The sequence below is a fragment of the Euprymna scolopes genome, chromosome 38 (assembly GCF_053919585.1).
Source record: "Euprymna scolopes isolate OS-2025 chromosome 38, ASM5391958v1, whole genome shotgun sequence".
In the NCBI taxonomy this organism is placed as follows: domain Eukaryota; kingdom Metazoa; phylum Mollusca; class Cephalopoda; order Sepiida; family Sepiolidae; genus Euprymna; species Euprymna scolopes.
The window spans coordinates 90,303,174-90,322,128 of NC_136519.1; the positions used below are offsets into that span (position 1 = coordinate 90,303,174).

The window sequence follows — 18,955 nt, forward strand, 5'->3', positions numbered from 1 at the left end:
AATGTGTTTTTTTTTTTTTAAAAAGGTTTTAAACTTCGGACTTTACAGGTAAATTTCTAAAAAACTGATTTTTTTTTTTTGTTTTAAATTTGAATATATTATTTATTGACCTTTTCTCTTCAATTTGTGATATATAAACCTATTAAACATAAATTAATTATTTACTTTTTAATAGACATTTCAAAATGAGAGGCGTAAATTATTCGACCCCCTATCTTTCTAAGCTTATAACTCCTCGAAAAATGTAATTCAAGCCCTAATTTTTTTTTCAATTAAAGGAGCAAGGACCAAGGTTTCATTAAAAAAAAAAAAAAAAGACAAAAAGAAAAAATGTGTTCTTATAAAATAAGGTTTTAAACTTCGGACTTTACAGGTAAATTTCTAAAAAACTGATTTTTTTTTTTGTTTTAAATTTGAATATATTATTTATTGACCTTTTCTCTTCAATTTGTGATATATAAACCTATTAAACATAAATTAATTATTTACTTTTTAATAGACATTTCAAAATGGGGGGGGGCGTGAAAATGGGGGGGCGTGAAAATGGGGGGGCGTGAATTTAAAAAAAACGTTTGTCTAAAATATTATATTCGGTTTATTGGAAAGAACATAAAATTTCACATTGACCCTGAAAATATCGTAAAAATAGAATCAATAGAAAAATTTTGATAGATTTTTAAAATTTTAAAATTTAAAAATATTGAGTTTAAAAATTGAAAAATATTGAGTTCGGAAAATTCATTACTGTTTTAAAAAAAAAATTAAAATATTTTTATTACTTTTAAAACAACTGTAATAGTTTATTTTGGAAGTATAATCCATAAAGAAAATAAATAACCCACTTTTAACAGAGAAATTACGAGATTTTTATATTGTATTCGCAGTTTCGTGTTAGGGGTGTCAAAAATTCCTACAAAAATTCTGATACTGCTAGTGCAACACCAACTAGATTACATTCACAATTTTATTAGCTTCAAATCGATATAACACATGCATACATACACCAAACAGACGGTTCACTACAACACATTATAGCACGATAAACAAACACAATTAAGATAGCAAAATATAAGCTAATTATCGATTTGCCCTTTGTTTTCACCTACGTCCGCAACACCACTATAAAAACAGTAGCCGTCGCGACAAGAAGTTAGTCGAGCGAGCCCAGAGACAGTCAGTTAACCAGCATGGGATAATTATCGGCTCCGTCGAACCCCCCTCCCGACGTTAAACCCATGTTCGCGCACATCATCCATCAACCTCTCCACGTGAAAACACTAAGAGCGAGAATTTAACACTCACATTCTCATTTCATCCTGAATCATACTAGCACCCAACTTTTCTCTCCTAAGAAGTTACAAATATTAACTTTACACCAAAAACCTTCTTTCATGAAACTTCCCACATCCTTACGAACTTTGAACACTTTGTTTGTTTTTACTGTCTCGTTAAGTTTGTTTCGTTAAATAAATGATTGAGAAATCAATCATTTTAAAATTTAACGCATATTGTTTGTCTGGTTGTTCCTTTTTTTTCCGCGTTAAAAAAAAACGACCTTGGTGTCTAACTCTTTCCCATGGGGAAGCATAGTAAATAGGGATTCTACGCGCTGATAGAATTGTGTGGGCAAAATATAAAAGTATAAATGCAACTGCTAGTCGCCATTTTTCTTTCTTTTTTTCTTGTTAATCAATCGAACCTTACAATGCACTGCACAGTGCAGTTACTGCACAACCCCACAAAGCACGCACGCCCATGCGCTTGAACACGAGTATGCGCTATCTTGGTAAGTTACGATTTTCCCTAAAGGTCAGTTTAGAGTGAGAAACCACTTCCCTTAAACGTAATCTCTTTCCAAGTATGATCTAATGGCTGAAGAAGCAAAACAAAAAACAAAACAACAAAAAAAGAAAAGAATACCAGATCTTGAACAACTGTCGTCTGCTTTAAGTTAATATCAATTTAATAAAGATGAAAACTGTAATCTTTTTCCCCTCATATAAATATTAAAATGTTGAGATAATAAAACAATACTAATTTTATCCGTGATAATCACCAAAGATATCAGCTCTATTTCGAAATACTCTCCTTTTTAATTTTCCTTTCCAATTTATTTCTGCGAACTTGTTCTTCCGTTCGCCATTTTGAATTTTAATTTCAATTTGCAAAGTCACTCATTCACATCTGAAAATTTGTTTCCTTTATAAAAGCAATTAAAGTCAGTCGAAAGCAGATTATAAAACAAAAAGTAAGTATTACTACATGAATTTAATATCGATCTTTTACGCATTTGCAAAATACGTTAAAAATGTAAGGGAGATAATTACATTTACTAAACGAATAACCATAATATATTAAACTATACTGAAAACCTACAAAACTTTTTTTTCTTATAGATTTTTAGTTGTCGATTGTGTTTAATTTTTTATATTTTGTGTTTAAGAATAATTCAAAATTTATGAAAACACCAACTATTTTACTTAAAAAATATTTAAAATGTTTAAATGAAATAAACAGATTTCTCATTGTGGTACTAGTGTACTTATTGATCCGTGCTGAAATAATGACGCTATTATTTAGAAAGCCATTCTTAACATGGGGAGGGTAGGGTGTTTTGTAGCTAATCTCTACTTTAACTTAATAATTTAATAAAAACAGACATCATAAAACTTTAATTAAACTTGAAAATACTATTAATAAAACAGCGCGGATCAATAGGCAAGATAAGTTACTTTTTCTACGTAACTTGATAAATTTTTAGTGTTTTTATTTAATGGAAAATGTTTATTCACTTCGAAAAAAAATGCAGTGTTTATCGATATATTTGAAAAAAAAAACAAAAAAAAAAACAAATGGCGGCTATCCCGCTGTTGAATACGTTAAGTTTGGGAAAATGAGTTAAAACTAAAAAACATATACAAAATAGTATTAGAAATTCACTCAATATATGTTACTGTGGAATAGGTTAACATATATTCGATGAGTTTCTAATAGTTTTTTTGTATAATTTTTTAGTTTGAACCCATTTCCCCAAACTTACTGTATTCAACAAAGACCTCACCACCATGATTTTTGAAGCGAATAAGCATTTTACATTAACTAAAAACACTAACAACTTATCCAGTTAGGAAGAAAAGTAACTTATCTTGTCTTTGATAATATTTTTTATATATTTGTTTTTTTACAACTTTTTTCAAATCTATGTGTATAATAAAATGAATCCATAATTTTTAATAGTAATAGAAACAAAACAATCGACGGCTTCAAATCTCAAAATGAATAAATAAAACATCATTTAAATCCCCCCAAATTTTTTTCAGAGGAAAACAAGCTCGTCAACAGTTGAATTAAACAAAAAAATTCAACATAAATAAAAGAATTCTTTTAACTAAATAGATTTAAAAGAATAATTTTGTGTACGTTTTCAGCGTTCTAAATTCTCTAGATTATTATATTTGCTTAGTAAATATACTTATCTGCATTGCATTTTTAAATATTTATGCTCTAGAAGTGTAAGCCATGTTTAGTTTCAGAAACGTTTCAGATGGTTCGTTGTTCTAAACAAGTCTTGAAAGGTGACTGGTTTGCAGTATACAGAACAGTTTCCGATGGTTCATTGTTACACACAAGTCCTGAGAGGTGACTTGTTTGCAGTAGACAGTTCCACATAGCAAAATATTCTTACTGTGTCGAGACAGAAAGAAAACGTGAAATTGCTCCAGAAAAAGTTTTAATATTTATGAAGCAATTCTAGTTTCTGATTGGTTGGGAGAAGAACGTGAATTAATTCGATTTGTCAATTCCTAGCGGCATCGTTTATAAATAGAAGCGTCCAACTGTGTCGGATCATACCCCATTATAAACCTCTTATGATGGGATGTGTCTCCTAGCGGCTTTGGCTGCATGGAGACAGGGAAGTACTAGTCAAGGATTCGTCACTTGACACTCAGCCCAACAGGTGAGGGGCCGGGAACTGGCCCAGCACCTGTTGGACTGAGGTACACCGCCTGGGTAATACCTAGGAGGTCCACCCTCCCAGGCCATGCTACCGGGCTTTCCGGCGGGGCAAGTTTATTGCTTGCTGCCTGAGGCGCCCCGACCGGGGAATGCCGACGGGGTTATTCAGGCAATTTTTAAAATTGCAGGAGTGCCCCTTCTTTAGGGGAGCCTGCGGGTATCCCACTTTCCAGCCCTTGTGCCAAATATTGCCGATGTGGGCGGCAATTAAATATATACCCCATTATAAACCTCTTATGATGGGATGTCTCCTAGCGGCTTCGGCTGCATGGAGACAGGGTAGTACACGTCAAGGATTCGTCACTTGACACTCAGCCCAACAGGTGAGGGGCCGGGAACCGGCCTAGCACCTGTTGGACTGAGGTACACCGCCTGGGTAATACCTAGGAGGTCCACCCTCCCAGGCCTTGCCACCAGGCTTTCCGGTGGGGCAAGTTTATTGCTTGCTGCCTGAGGCGCCTAGACCGGGGAATGCCGACGGGGTTACTCAGGCAATTTTTAAAATTGCAGGAGTGCCCCTCCTTTAGAGGAGCCTGCGGGTATCCCACTTTCCAGGCCTTGTGCCAAATAATGCTGATGTGGGCAGCATTTAAATAAATACCCCAGTACATGTCTTGTGTGATGGGATGTGTCTCCTAGTGGCTTCGGCTGCAGGGAGACAGGGTAGTAATACTCATCAAGGATATGTCACTTGAGACTCAGCCCAACAAGTGAGGGGCCGGGAACAAGCTCAGCACCTGTTGGACTGAGGTATGCCGCCTGGGTACTACCTAGGAGGTCCAATCTCCCAGGCCTTGTCACCGGGCTTTCCGGTTGGGCAATTTAATTGCTTGTCGCCTTAGGTGCCCCTACCAGGAAATACCGACGGGGGTGCCCAGGCAATTTTTGATGAGGCAATAGTGCCCATCCTTTAGGGGAGCTTGCCTATTTCCACCTTCCGGTCTTGTGCCACATTTTGGTGTGGTGGACACCAAATAAATAGCTACCCCATTACACATCCAAAATATTGCAACATCCTCCCTATTTTTTATAATGGGGAAGTCCCTTTTGTTCGTTCTGCTCAAAAATAAATATATATTTTTATATTCAATTATACATAACAAAAATTAGAAATGATTTGGATCTTAGAATTTTAGCATATAAAAAGACGCCATTTTTAATTGTGTTCAAATGTCAAAACAGATATATATGTGTACAGAGAAGAGAAATAAAAGAAATGGAAGGTATTTCAACCTTAAAAAAGTTGTGGGTATGTGAAAAAGAAGCCATTTCTTAAATTTGATTATGCAGTTTTGTAAAAAAAAAAAAAAAAAAAGGAAAACGCATACATATAAATAAATATACGTGTAAAGAGTTTTTTTTGTTAATGAAAACAATGCAAAAAAAGATAGGACATTTTTGAAAAATAAAAAAGAAAACTAATGTGCACAAAAAAATAAAAGTCAATTGTAATTTCTGCGCTTCTTAAAATAAGCATGCAAAAAGTATTTTGTCGAAAAGGAAAATTACAAAGAGTTTTTTTTTTTAATTTTAAAGTGAATTTTTTATTTTCTTATTTTTTTATTTCAGCAAAAGTATTAGTTATGCATTAGTAGGTTAAAGGCTTGATACAAATAAAATCGATACAGTTTAACGTCTTGTCCAGGACTATTTTTTTTTTTTTTTTGATATATAGAAATCTATAGACATACAGAGCCGTGAAAAAAAAAATTATTCAGTCGAATCCCCCAACAAGTTTTGAGAAAAAACACTGTAACTTTATTCGTGCTGCGGGTTTCGTGAATACATCAGTGATATTTTGTTCTGATGATATGTAATTCAAAATAATGGATTCCTTTTTCACGAAATGGTATTTTATATCTATATGCTTAGATCTTTGGTTGATTATCGTGTTCTGTGCTAAGACCATAATGGCTTGATTATCACAATTAATTACTATGGGGCTTTTAGTTAATTCTGCCTCTAAAATAGTTTTAAAGTATCTTTAAGGTACCGTGCTTCCTGGATCGTGTGTGTGATCGCGATAAATTTTGCTTCACACATAGAGAGAGATACAATCTGTTGCTTTTTAGATTTCGATGAAATAATAGGCCCATTTTCTGAGAGTCTGAAACAATATCCAGTTATACTGTTGCGATCTTCGTCGTTTCCCCAGTCTGAATCCAAAAAACATTCTAATTTTAGGGGATTTCTTGATTTTCTAAATACTAACTTCTGTTCTTTAGTTCCTTTTAATAACGCAGGACTTGTTTAGCTCTGTTTAAAACGTGCCTTTTGTTTTTAGTTATTTTTTATTACACTTTTTTGCCATAATTTGAATTCTTTAAAAGAAAAGAACATTTCTTACAATTGCTATAGAAAGAAATGGACACCCACAACCTACGTCAAAAATGATAGCCTCTAGTCTCCTCAAGTACATAACGAAAGTTTGATGTTATTTGACCCTTGAGATGTTTAAGGTCACCAAAGCCATTATATGAATGAAAATTTATTTTGTTTATGTTTGGAATTTTTTTTTTTTGTTGTTGAGTCTGAAAGCTAGCATTTGTGTCCCTAGTTTAATTTTATGGTATCGGTATCTTGCCTTTTGTTTTTAGTTATTGGTAAAAGTGTGCTGGCTGCCCACCTTTTTAAGAAGTTGGGTATTTATTGTCGAATGTATTCTGTTTTGGTTAATTATTTAAAAACCTATTTAACACTTGGAGAGGAGGTTGTTTTGTAACTATTCTGTACTTCAACCTAACCATTACATTCCAAATTCTTAAAGGTAAGTCTTCCAGTGGTCAACTAGCGTTTTTGCTGTAATTTCAATTCCTTAAAAGAAACGAATGTTCCTTACAATTGCTAAAGAAGGAAATAGACTCCCACAACCTATGTTATGTAAAAAAAGTAAAAAAGAGTGATGCTTATGTTGGTTGAGTTCGTCAGGGATAAAGGAACCATATCAAATGGTATTATGGTCAAGGGGGCAGGAGGTGGTTTAAAACCTATAAAACAGGTTCTTTCATTCTCTTCTGGGTCAAATCTTAGTTATCGTGGCGACTAGACCAGACTGTTTGAATTACTCCAGTAAACATTTTTCATGCTGTTGTTGCCATGTCCGGTTGGTGGGGGGGGGTCGCTAAAAGAGTATTTTTTTTTGCAACCCTGACGTTTGCATGCTCACCTTGGAGTGTCGCCCTTTGACCCATTTTTTTTTTCAACATATTGCAAAAAAGAAATCTGTTTCTTTTCTTTTTTGCTGACCTTTCCATTATCAAGTTTCTCAACATGGAGGTTCCTAGAGCACAGTCTTCAACTGGTTCTTCATGCAGTCAGGTTTCCAGTGACGGTCTTTGGATTGAGTCTGTTTGGGGTGTCTTGTTTGCCTGAATATACCTTGGTGTACTCCTGTTACCAACACACCAAGCTATTCGGGGGATGGGTAAAGTGCTCCTTCTGTGACTTATTTCTGTGAGTCATTGAGAAGTTCTAAAGATGGTTACATCAAGAGAACCGTTATTGTTACCTGTTACGACAACCATGCCAAAAGAATAGTATATTAACATCACCATCCTTGAACAAACTGAAGACCGAACAAGCTAAACGAAGAGAAGAAATTGAAATCATTACTTTTTTTGTGGATTTCAATGTAGGATACTAAGGAGTCGGACGAATGCGAATTTATTCTACATTTTATGTTTGAATGGTTTTTAGTGCAATCGGCCCGACTTTATGAAAAGAAAGATGTCTAACTATCCTTGATAGAGAAAGCAACTTTTTTATGAATTGTGAATATGAATGAATGACTTATTAACAACAGCTAACAGAACATTTGGAATCTTCTTTGAAGATGAAAGAAAAAAGACAGATTAACCAAATCCCCAGGTTTCCCCATGAGCAATTAGGCCATGTGGATTTTAATCCAGAGTCATCCATAAATACATATTCATTCTGTGGGATAAAAAAATTGAAACAAGTTGACTTAAAGAAGGCGAGGAATTCTTAGTGGGATGTGAACCGGCAAAAGTTAGTCTTATATGAAAAAAATTTGTTTAATTTTGTATGTTAAACTTTATGGTTCTTCGCTTTTTAGAATTTAAAGAATTCATAATTTTGTTTTGTCAAATGTCATACTCTTGGATTAGGTGGCTTTGTCATTGGGTCTGGTTGGGACATTCTGTTCGACTAAGAATACCTGGCTGTATCTACTGTTACCTACACACCAAGCTATTTATGGGGTTGGTGAGGTGTTCCATCTGTGGTGTCTGAGCTTGTTTAGTGAACCAACAAAAATATTTTTCAATTTTCTTCTGGTTTTGGATTAATTCGCCTTTATTGAATGCTTGAAGGGTATTTTGTGAAAAGAAAAGGATACTATTACGCTGCCCACTTTTAAAATTTTTTACACGTTTTGTATGTATTAATATTTTAATAAATTTATCTGGAGTTTATTTGCATTTTATTTTACTTTTCAAAATAGAATTATAGTTAAAGTATAATATCTGTTCTGATACTATACTTTATCTTTAGTGATCTTTTGAGTGAGCTGAATTCTCCCCTATTAACAAGTAAATTTTAATTATATTTTGAAAAGTAAAACGGAAATAAAAATATAATATTTTGCATTTTGCAGAACCGTAAGTTTGGTAGCTGAGAAAGCTAGAGTTATTTTAACAGTCTTTTCATAAGTGAATATTAATTATTTTTTAATAGAACCAATGTAGAAAATGAGCCAACATGAGTTATAAAAGTAAAATCAATGTTCACTTTCAGCTTTACTAGATTTCAAGTCTGTTATACTTGTATATATATATATATATATATATATATATATATATATATATTATATAAAATTATTATAGTAATTTATATATATATATAAAACCATAATAATTTTAAAATTTTTAAAATGATTTTTAAAATAATAATTCATGAATATAAAAATTTTGAGTTAAATTCCGTGAATAAAAAATGATAAAAAATTAATTTTTATACAAGGAATGTGTAACAATATATTACTGCTTATGCAAAAACAAATAAAGATATACCTTGCTCTTCTTTGGGTATTCAGCACTCTTGCATTAACCTTGTTATACTTCTCTGGTTTCCTTACCTTTGAACAATAACAACTTCAAAATTATATATATATATATATATATATATATATATATATATATATATATATATAAAATAAAAATTTGTAGTTAAATCCTGTAAATTAAAAGAACCATGAGAAATCTATTTTTCAACAAGGAATACAAAGTTTTGAAGTTTTTTTTCTATAATCCATGGATTTTTAACAAATGACTCACCTCATTAGAGGAAATGTTTTTAGCAAAATAAATGTTATAATTGGTCAAAAATTTGTCTATTTAGTGCATATATTGAGAAAGTTGGATGAAAGCTTATATATATTTACATACGTCATCACTTATTAGTGCCCAAAATCCACTTGAGGATAAGAGTTAATGAGTGTACAGTAGTCAATATGACAATATCATAGTAATCGTTGTAGTGTAAATTTGGTAATTGGATTAATTAAGAACTCGTTTATGTTGGACTTGAAGATGACCATATTGTAGTTAGCTGGAAAGCAGGCAAATGGAAGACAGTTCCACAGGTGTGCAGCTTTCTTCATGGAATCTACGTTTAGGTTTAGGCACAGATAAAGAGTGGGGGGAATTACTGATAGTGTTTTCAGCTAGACAAGTATTTCTCGTGAAAGGTTAGAGAAAGAGGACCATAGATTGGAGCTCAGACAAGCACTGTCCATGAAGATGATAATAAAATAGAGACAGGCTCGTAATATCTATTCTGTGAAAGACAGTTTGCCGAGAAAATAAAAGAGCATCCCCTACTAGGCTATGAAGTCTATTTTGAACTCTATTAAGGAAGGATAAGTTTTTTCTAGCAGCTCCTGCCCAGTTGTGACAACAATATTCCATCCTTGGACATACATGGCTCTCTTATATAGATAGAGAATTGCATCAGCAGTGAGATATCTACTAGATCAATAGATGGATCCCAGCATTTTTCCAGTGACCTTGGCAACAGATTTGTATGTACATTTTTCATTTCAGATCAGGAGTAAAGGTCAAGCCTAGATTCTTGTCAAAATATAAAGCCTCCCCAAGACAAGAGACATTCATTTCAATTGATATCAGATGGGGATCAGAGCGTTGATGATGTAAAGATAGAAGTTTGGTTTAGAATGCATTAAACATAACCAGCCACTTCTTTCTCCATTGTACCACGAGTTAAGGATCAGTAGAGAGAGAATCAGAGAAAACTCGGTCTTTGATGTGCTGTAACAGATGGTTGTCTTGTCAGCATAAATGTCTCTGAATCATCTAAGGATATGATTGGGAAGATCATTGATGTAGATCAGGAAAAAAGTTGAACCAGGATAGACCCCTGAGGGACTCCAGCATTAATACTATGAGCTTCTGATTTCTGCCCATAAACCACTACTCTTATTAACCTATCAGAGAGAAAAGATTTAATAATTGAGAAGAGATTTCCAGCTATACTATAGCTGGAGTAGACTTTTATGCCATACCCTATCAAAGGCCTTTGATATGTCAAGAGTAATTGCCTCAGAAAGGAAGCCTCCATCAAGAGATTTGCTAATCCTATGAGATAAACCGTAAGTACATAAGCTGTAGATCTAGCAGAATGGAAACCATATTGCATGTCACTAAGAAGTTGTTTTTTTTTTTTTTGCTGAGGTGGTTGATTACTTCTCTATTTACAGGAGACTTATTGGTCTGTACTGAGAGGGAGATGACCAATCACCTGAATTCCTAAATACAGAGCATACTGATGAGATTTTCCAGTGTGTTGGGAAGCAATTCACCTTAAGACAGCACTTAAACAGCTTTGTAAGCTAGTTCTGGTTGAAGCTTTTTCAGCACTACAATTGGAATGTCGTCAGGACCAGTTACTTTACTGGATTCAAAATATTGGATTAGCTTGGCAACATTACGCACAGATATTTATATGTCGCACAATGTGGTCTCTGATACAGGTGGAAACTAAAAATATATACATATATGTATGTATGTATATATTAAAAAATATATCCATTTTTAATTTGGAAATTGATGAATCACACAGGTAAGAAATTTATTTTTATAGCATGAAAAGGTTATTAATTGCAATTAAGAATAGGAAATTGGATCAAATGTTTGTAGCATGTCTTCTTCCTAAGATTAAGGGAGGTGGTGTTTGATCAACACTGCTGGGGAACCATGATGTAATATACTGTTTTGTTTTTAAATCCCTGAAACAGTGTTTCATGGTAAACAACTGATGTTCCCTAAAAAAATAAATTATTAGTACTATAGTAAATTCGAGACCGAGTTGATGCAGTGATTGCAGGTGATTAAATGACTTACTGACTAGATGGTTTTATAACGAATGATAAAAAAGATTAAAAAAATTTTTTTTGTATAGTTTTAAAGGTTAAAAACTTCAAAGACTTATAAAGGAGGAGGCTGGCTAGTCTCCCTGAAGAACTAAAAATAAGACCTTCCAAAGGGCGAATGAAAACTTTTTCTAGATCAATGGCTAACTAGCACCGTGTGTTTGTGTATATGTATGTGTGTGTTGGGGTGTAGAGAGCTCCCCTAAGCCGTAGTGAAGGCAACCTTTCTAGGAGAAACAAATCTCTGATTTAAAAACCATAAAGCAGAAGACCAGAACCCGCATTAAGCTGGTTTGCAGTTTAACTTGTTGCTGGCTATCTTGCTCTTGCTTGTTGCTGGATCTCAACATTTTGAACCGAGAGAGAGAGAGAGAGAGAGAGAGAGAGAGAGACTTAGCTGTCGTACAAAGTTAAAACTCTGTATCATCATCTGTGTATAGATACTCCCTCAGGCATTTGTCTATAAAAATGGTCCTGTGGCGAGGGAAGTCATTTTGGGCTCATGGACTTTAAGTGTCTGAGGGAGTGCAATCATATATATATATATATATATCTATTTATTATACAAACATTGGTTATATATGTGCACACATGTTTCAGTGGAATCTCAATTCAAAGAGACCACCTCATCAGACCATAAATGGGACAATAGTGAATATATATATATATATATATATATATACAAGACTGATAAATTATAAAATATATCCATTTTTACATTGGAAATTGATGAATCACACAGGTAAGAAATTCATTTTTATGGCATGAAAAGGTTAGTAATTGCAGTTAAGAATAGGAAATTGGATCAAATGTTTGTGACATGTCGTCTTCCTGAGATCAACACTGCTGGGGAGCCATAATGTAATATACTGTTTTGTTTTTAAATCCCCGAAACAGTGTTTCATGGCAAACAACTGATGATCCCTTAAAAAATAAATTATTCGTACTATAGTAAATTCGAGAGCAAGTTGATGCAGTGATTGCAGGTGATTAAATGACTTACTGACTAGATGGTTTTCTAATGAATGATAAAAAATATTAAAAAAATTTTTTTGCATAGTTTTAAAGGTTAAAAACTTCAAAGACTATATATATATATATATAATTATATATATATATATATATATATATATATATATATATATATATATATATATACACACATTTTTTAATAATAGTTTTGAACAAGATATACCGAGCTAAGAAACATAAGTCATTAAGGGGAAAGTGACAATTCGTTAATAAAAACAATTTAAGAGTAAATTTGTATATTTATAAATTAGAGATTATAAAAAAGGACCTAAAATATACCTCAAGACGTCTTTTGACTGATACATTGTAAAGAGATAGCATCGGCAGTTACGAGTAAGAAAAAAAAAATGGTAAATATCATTTAAAAAATAAGTAGTTTTTTTCTTTTTTTCTTCTCTAGCGTGGGGTGGGGAAATGAAAAATTAGACAAGAAAAAACAAAACTAATTGTCTGTTGTGTCGTAACACACTAGTAAAAGAAGAAAATCAAGTCGAAGTTAGTTTAACAAAGTGTATTAACATCACAGGTACAAAGGTAGGAATACAGGTATAACTGACTAGCGCTTAGCTAGGCAGTGGACTACTGTCACTCCTTCTCACTGTTGTAGACATTACTGGCACTATATATATATATATATAGTGAGAACTGGTGTAATTTCCCTTATACATAGAAAAGCCGGTATATCACCCCCCCCCCCTTTGAAAATATCCTGTCTGGGGATTAATGATGTTTCTGTTTTGGGTTCACCCTAATCAACTCAGTTGATTTCCGTTTACTTTTTTACCTATTCTCAGGAGCTGTCTCTGATATGGGAACTGAAAAGTATCAAACAGTGTCCATGATGTCCTCTTCGGGTGATCTGGTTACCTCACTGAGTATCTTTTCATCATTTGATTAGTGTGGCGTTTGTGCATGAAATCTGGTCCCTTAATCATATGGACCATGTTGCCTATTTGTTTTTCAACTATGCCAGACTCCCAGAAAGTCCTATTATTTTTGTGAATCTTGTAGAAGACTCTTTTGCCAACTTTATTCCATTTTTTTGTTATCGGTTTTTTGAGGTTTGGCCTATCCTGGTTTGGTAACAACTTGTGGAAAATCGATCTAACCTTGTGTCAGAACATGACCTCAGCAGGTGTCTTTGACATTTCGATTTTTGCATTCAACATAACCCTGTAAACCTGTAAAAACTGTTGGATTGACTTATCCATCGGTGATCCACTAGCTTTTTTCAGAGCTCTCTTGAATGTATTAATGAACCTCTCCACTTGCCCATTACTTCTCGGGTGGTATGAGGGAATGGTTATACGCTTGATTAGATGATCCGCACAAAAATGCTTAAATTCAGTAGACATGAATTGCTTTCTATAGTCTTTGACAATGCAGTCTACTACCCCAAACCTAGCGAATCATTCATATAGGAGATTAATAGTTGCCTCGAATGTGGGGGTTCTTGCATTTTAGTACTTCCGGACACTTAGACTGTTTACAACAATGAGATAATAGAACCCCTGTAGCAGTCCTGCAAAGTCCAAGTGAATTCTCAACCAGGGTCGGTCCAGTTTTGCCCACAATCCGAATTGAGTTGGAGGAGCTTTCATAGCTAATGCGCATCCTCTACACTGCCTGACTTTTTCTTCTATATTTTTATCCATGTTTGGCCAAAAAACGAAAGAGTGCATAATGCTTTTCATTCTTAATATGCCTGGATGTCCTACATGGAATTGTTTGAGTCTTCTGTTCTGTAGTGTTGCAGGAACTACCACCATGTCGCTATATAACAGGATGTTCTCACAAATTGAATTGATTCCCTCATCCAGTTGCTTATTGTTGATTTTTTTCTTTCGTGCTTATAATAAATTCGTCTACCTCTGCCTTACTCTTAATCTCATCAAGTGTTACTGGAAGTTCTCTTATTGTGTCACATAAAGTATTTTTTACCTCAACTTCCGCTTGAATAGCTGCTATTACCATATCCTCCAATGGTTCTGTTTGCTTAGGTTTTAAACTTGATAAACCTCTGCATGACCAAGTTTTTTAGATGGTACATACTCCATTTAAAAATTGTAATTCAGAAGCATAGTACCCCATCTTTGGAGTCTATTTGCCATATGTTGTGGTAGTTTCTTTTTCGATCTGAAAATCGTTAATAATGTTTTGTGATTTATTTTTAACAGAAATTGCCTACTGTGCAGGAAATTATGAAATTTCTTTACTGCGAATATAATGGATAGCGCTTCTTAATTTGCGAGTAATTTTTTTCAGCTGGCAAAAGTGTCAGAGATGCATGGGCTATGCGTTTTACTTTTCCATCATCCATTTTGTGTAATATGCATGCTCCTATGCCATAGGCACTGACATTGCTTGCAACTACAATATCATGCGTGGGATTATAGTGTGCTAAAAACAAGTCAGACGTTAATATATCTTAAATTTCCTGAAATGCTTTTTTGCACTCTTCCGTCCAGACCCATCTTAGTTTATGCATATTTGGCACGAATACATTGCAGCAAACTTTGTCGAGACACAATATTTTCTGGAGTAGGCATGTCTCTTATTGTACCCGATCTATCTGGATCCGACCTTCTTCCATGTTCATTGATGATTTGCCCCAAGTATTTTATTTTTCTTATGAAAAACATACATTTTTCCTGTTTTTGTTTAAATCCATAATCCTGGATCCTTTCGAATACTCGGTTTACATGATCCTTGTGTTCTTTACTAGTGCTGTTCATTAACACATTGTCCATGTACCTACTGCAAAATCCAACCTATTTAGCATAATGTCCATAATTTGCTGAAAAATCACAGGGGCGACTTTGCCCCTCAAAGGAAGTCTGTTAAACTTGTACAATCCCTTATTGGTATTGATACATAGCAGCTTTGAACACTCCTCATCAACTGGAACTTGCAAATACGCATCACTGAGGTCGATTTTAGAAAAATATGTCCCTCCACTCAGTTTCGCAAATATTTCTTCAGGGCTTAGAAGTGGATAATGGTCCTCTTGTAATGCCATCTTTAAGCCGGTCGAGAAGTCGGCACAAACCTGAATCTCATTGCTTTTCTTTTTAATGTAAATTGTTGGTGCAACTAACTCACTATGATCAATTTTTTCCATGTTTTTGAGTCCTTCTAATTTACTGTCTATTTGTTCTATAGCAGTGTATGGAACATTCCTTTTCTTTTTGAACACTGACTGTTCATTTTCTTTGACTACAAATTTTGCTACTGCTTTTGTACACCTTCCAAGACCGCCTGAAAATGCGTCTGGAAATTTCTTTTTTAACCCCCTCTTAAGTTTTACTGCCTCCATATTCGAATCCTCAACTTTCTGGCAAAAAGAGCTTAAAGGGAGATCCCATAGTCTAAACTTTCCGCCCAGATCAGTTCCAAAGAGGTTATTTGATTTCGGCATGACAAAATTTTTTGCTTTTTCGGTCTTTTTCTGAAAAGAAATATTCGTCAATAATTCTCCTTTGAAAATGATTTTTTTTCGCCACTGAGGCTTCTCCCTTCTTGTTTTATGTGATTTAATCACAGCAGGTCTCCCATGCTTTTTCCATGTATGTACATAAATAATGGAAATTTCAGACCTACTATTAAACTCTAGTCTTACTTGCTTTTTAAACATTTTAACTTGTACATATTTCCGGATATTTCGTTCTTAAGGTTAAATTTTTGTAAGTTTAATGGATGTCTTTCTACCAGATTTTTTCATACAATGTGATGCCTTATGTCCTTTCTGGTAGCATATGTCACATTGTTTAAATTTGTAGGGACACTCATTGTACCAGTGTTAATCTCCACACCTCCAACACTGGTGGTTATTTTTTTAAATCAATTTTTTCGTCTAATGGATCTTTTTAATGTGCAATACTCCGTCTTCCTCTATGTCATGACTGTCCTGGTTCAGCACAACAAACTGTTCACAGTTTTCCGCTAAGGTTTGTAGTTTTAAATTTGGCTCATTTAAAGTTTATTTAAAACACATCGCCTGATTTCAGTATCTTTATTTAAGACCAGTCCTTGCACAAAAATTAAACATTTAAAATCATCTGATGATAATTCCTTCAGTTTAAAGTCATCGCAATGCTTGTTTACTATACTTGCATAAGTAATGTAGTCGTCTTCCTCTCTTCTAGTGACATTCATACACTTATATCTCCTGTGAAAAAGAGATGTTTTTGTAGAAAACAGCCTTGTTAGTAGCATCACTGTCTCTTGGACGTTCAACTCACTGGTCTGTTTTAGGAGAATGAAATTCATGAACTTTGTATGTTTGGCTGTTCCTAATTTTCTTAGCAAAAGCCTAACTTTTTTAGCATCTGTCCATATACCGCAATCCGATACAAAAATATCTTCATATCTCCTATAGAAATGGGGAAAAGTGACTTGTTCTTCTGGCTTATAATTGAAGTGACATCTGGGTCAATTGAATTAATGGCATTCTACACAGCTGTCTGCGAGAATGCATTATGATTCTTGTTTACTTTTGTTAACTGTGTGACTTCCAGAATTCTCCTCAGGAAAACCATTCTTAATGAGTATATCTGTTATATTTTTCAGTTCAGCTTCTAATTTGCTGGCCGTGCAAATCATAAGCGCACGGTGAACCAACATTTTAATTAAGCTGATTTTCCTACTCATAGGGGCAAATGAGTCCCAACTGATATACAGGTCCGTGAAAGTCGGTTTCCTGTATATTATGGTAGAGAAATTGTTACTTGTCCTCTTTACCAAAACATCCAAGAAGGGAAGAGAGTCATTGTGTTCCTCCTCCATGGTTAATTGTAGAGCTGGTTGGAGATTATTCAAATGCAGGAAAAATTCACTCACTTCATGGCGAGGCTCAAAATGACAAAGGTGTCACCAACGTATCGTCAATAAAAAAAGTGTCTAGTAACCTGGGTGAATAACACATTCCTGGAAACCTAGGAAGAGATTAGCTAGGATAGCACGCAGAGGACTGCCCATGCTGGTCTATTCCATGATCTAAATTAACCTTATCTGACTTCCTTGTCTGCCTAAATTTTGCCGCCTGGATATATTGAGTAATTAATGAGTAAAACTAATATAAGGGAGCAACAGAAAATATTTATCAATGAAATTTTTCTGATTAATTATTTTGTGAAACAGGAATAAAACTAGCAAATGATATATGCTCACTGTAACTGTTTTAACAATAAATAATAAGTGCAGTTTTTACAAATCCATCTCTAAAAAGTATTTCACTTCATATTACATACAAAGAATTACCACTTTTTAATGATAATTAATTTTTAGTGTAATATCTGAAAAGATGAAATACATTTGGTTAATACACAAATATTGCATAAACATGTACTCATTATATTTTTAATTTAACTAATAACGAATTTGTAGATTTTTTAATAATAATTTATGTTATAATGGAATTTTTAATGATGAAATGTAATTTTAAATTTTATTTTATAATTGCAGAATCTGCATTGAAGAAAAGAAATCCCCGATTGAATCTGAATGCATCTTCAGGCTGTTGGTGAATAAGAACGTCTAAAAACATTTGGAAAGTTATTTTGAATTCTTATAAACCCTATAACTCTTTTTTAATCAAATTTTGTAAAAAAATATATCAAATTGTATATTTTTTGTTTTCTCTACTCCTTATTTAAATAAGACATTTGCAGAAATATTTAAAAAACCATGAATACTTTAGAAAATGCATAAAAATAAAAAGTTAAAAAAATCCAATTCAACATTTTAGAGGAAAAAATTTGTAAATTGTTTAAACTGAAGTCAGATGGAAATATTAACAATTTTATTGTCATGGTTATGTTTATACAATTATTTAACATTTTAAACTAAAATGAGCACATGAAATCTGAGGCTCAAGAAAGTCAGATTACTGTGACGAATGGTATTCTTCTGTCTCAAAAACAAAAAATAGAAATAGAAACAGGAAACAAAACTCTTGTGATATAAGGTGTATCTTTTATTGAAAGGTGAGTTTTGTTTTTCTACATTTGAACACAGACACAAGGCCAAATTCTTGAGGAGTATCTTGTTCTTCTCTGATACAAATATTGAATTACATTATATGCAAGAAAATATGGCAGACAAACGACATTCTTGTGATGTATGTGGTTCATCATTTACACAAAAGTCAACTTATTTGAAGCATATGCGATCACATACACAAGAAAAACCACATTCTTGCAAAATATGTGGTTCTTCTTTTACACGGAAGTCAAGTTTGTTCCGTCATGTGAAAAGCCATACTGGAGAAAAGCCACATTCTTGTGAAGTATGTGGTTCTTATTTTACACGGGAGGAATATTTGTTGCGACATGTGCGAATACATACAGGAGAAAAGCCACATTCTTGTGAAGTATGTAATTCTTCTTTTACACAGAAGCATCATTTGTTTCAACATATGCGAACCCACACTGGGGAAAAGCCACATTCTTGTGAAATATGTGGTTCTTCTTTTACACGGGAAGAACATTTGTTGCAGCA

General features: G+C 33.6%; 1 long non-coding RNA gene across 2 annotated transcripts; it reads left to right on the forward strand.

Annotated features, from left to right (window-relative positions):
• Positions 1-2,166: 2,166 nt before the first annotated feature.
• On the forward strand, positions 2,167-18,190 carry LOC145263236 (uncharacterized). 2 transcript variants are annotated; one of them, XR_013864502.1, is made up of 3 exons: positions 2,172-2,248; positions 10,754-11,115; positions 17,921-18,190. It is a non-coding gene; the product is annotated as an uncharacterized LOC145263236 (long non-coding RNA). The 2 variants fall into 2 exon arrangements; XR_013864501.1 differs by lacking the exon at positions 10,754-11,115 and having other exon boundaries at positions 2,167-2,248.
• The last annotated feature ends 765 nt before the right edge of the window (positions 18,191-18,955 follow it).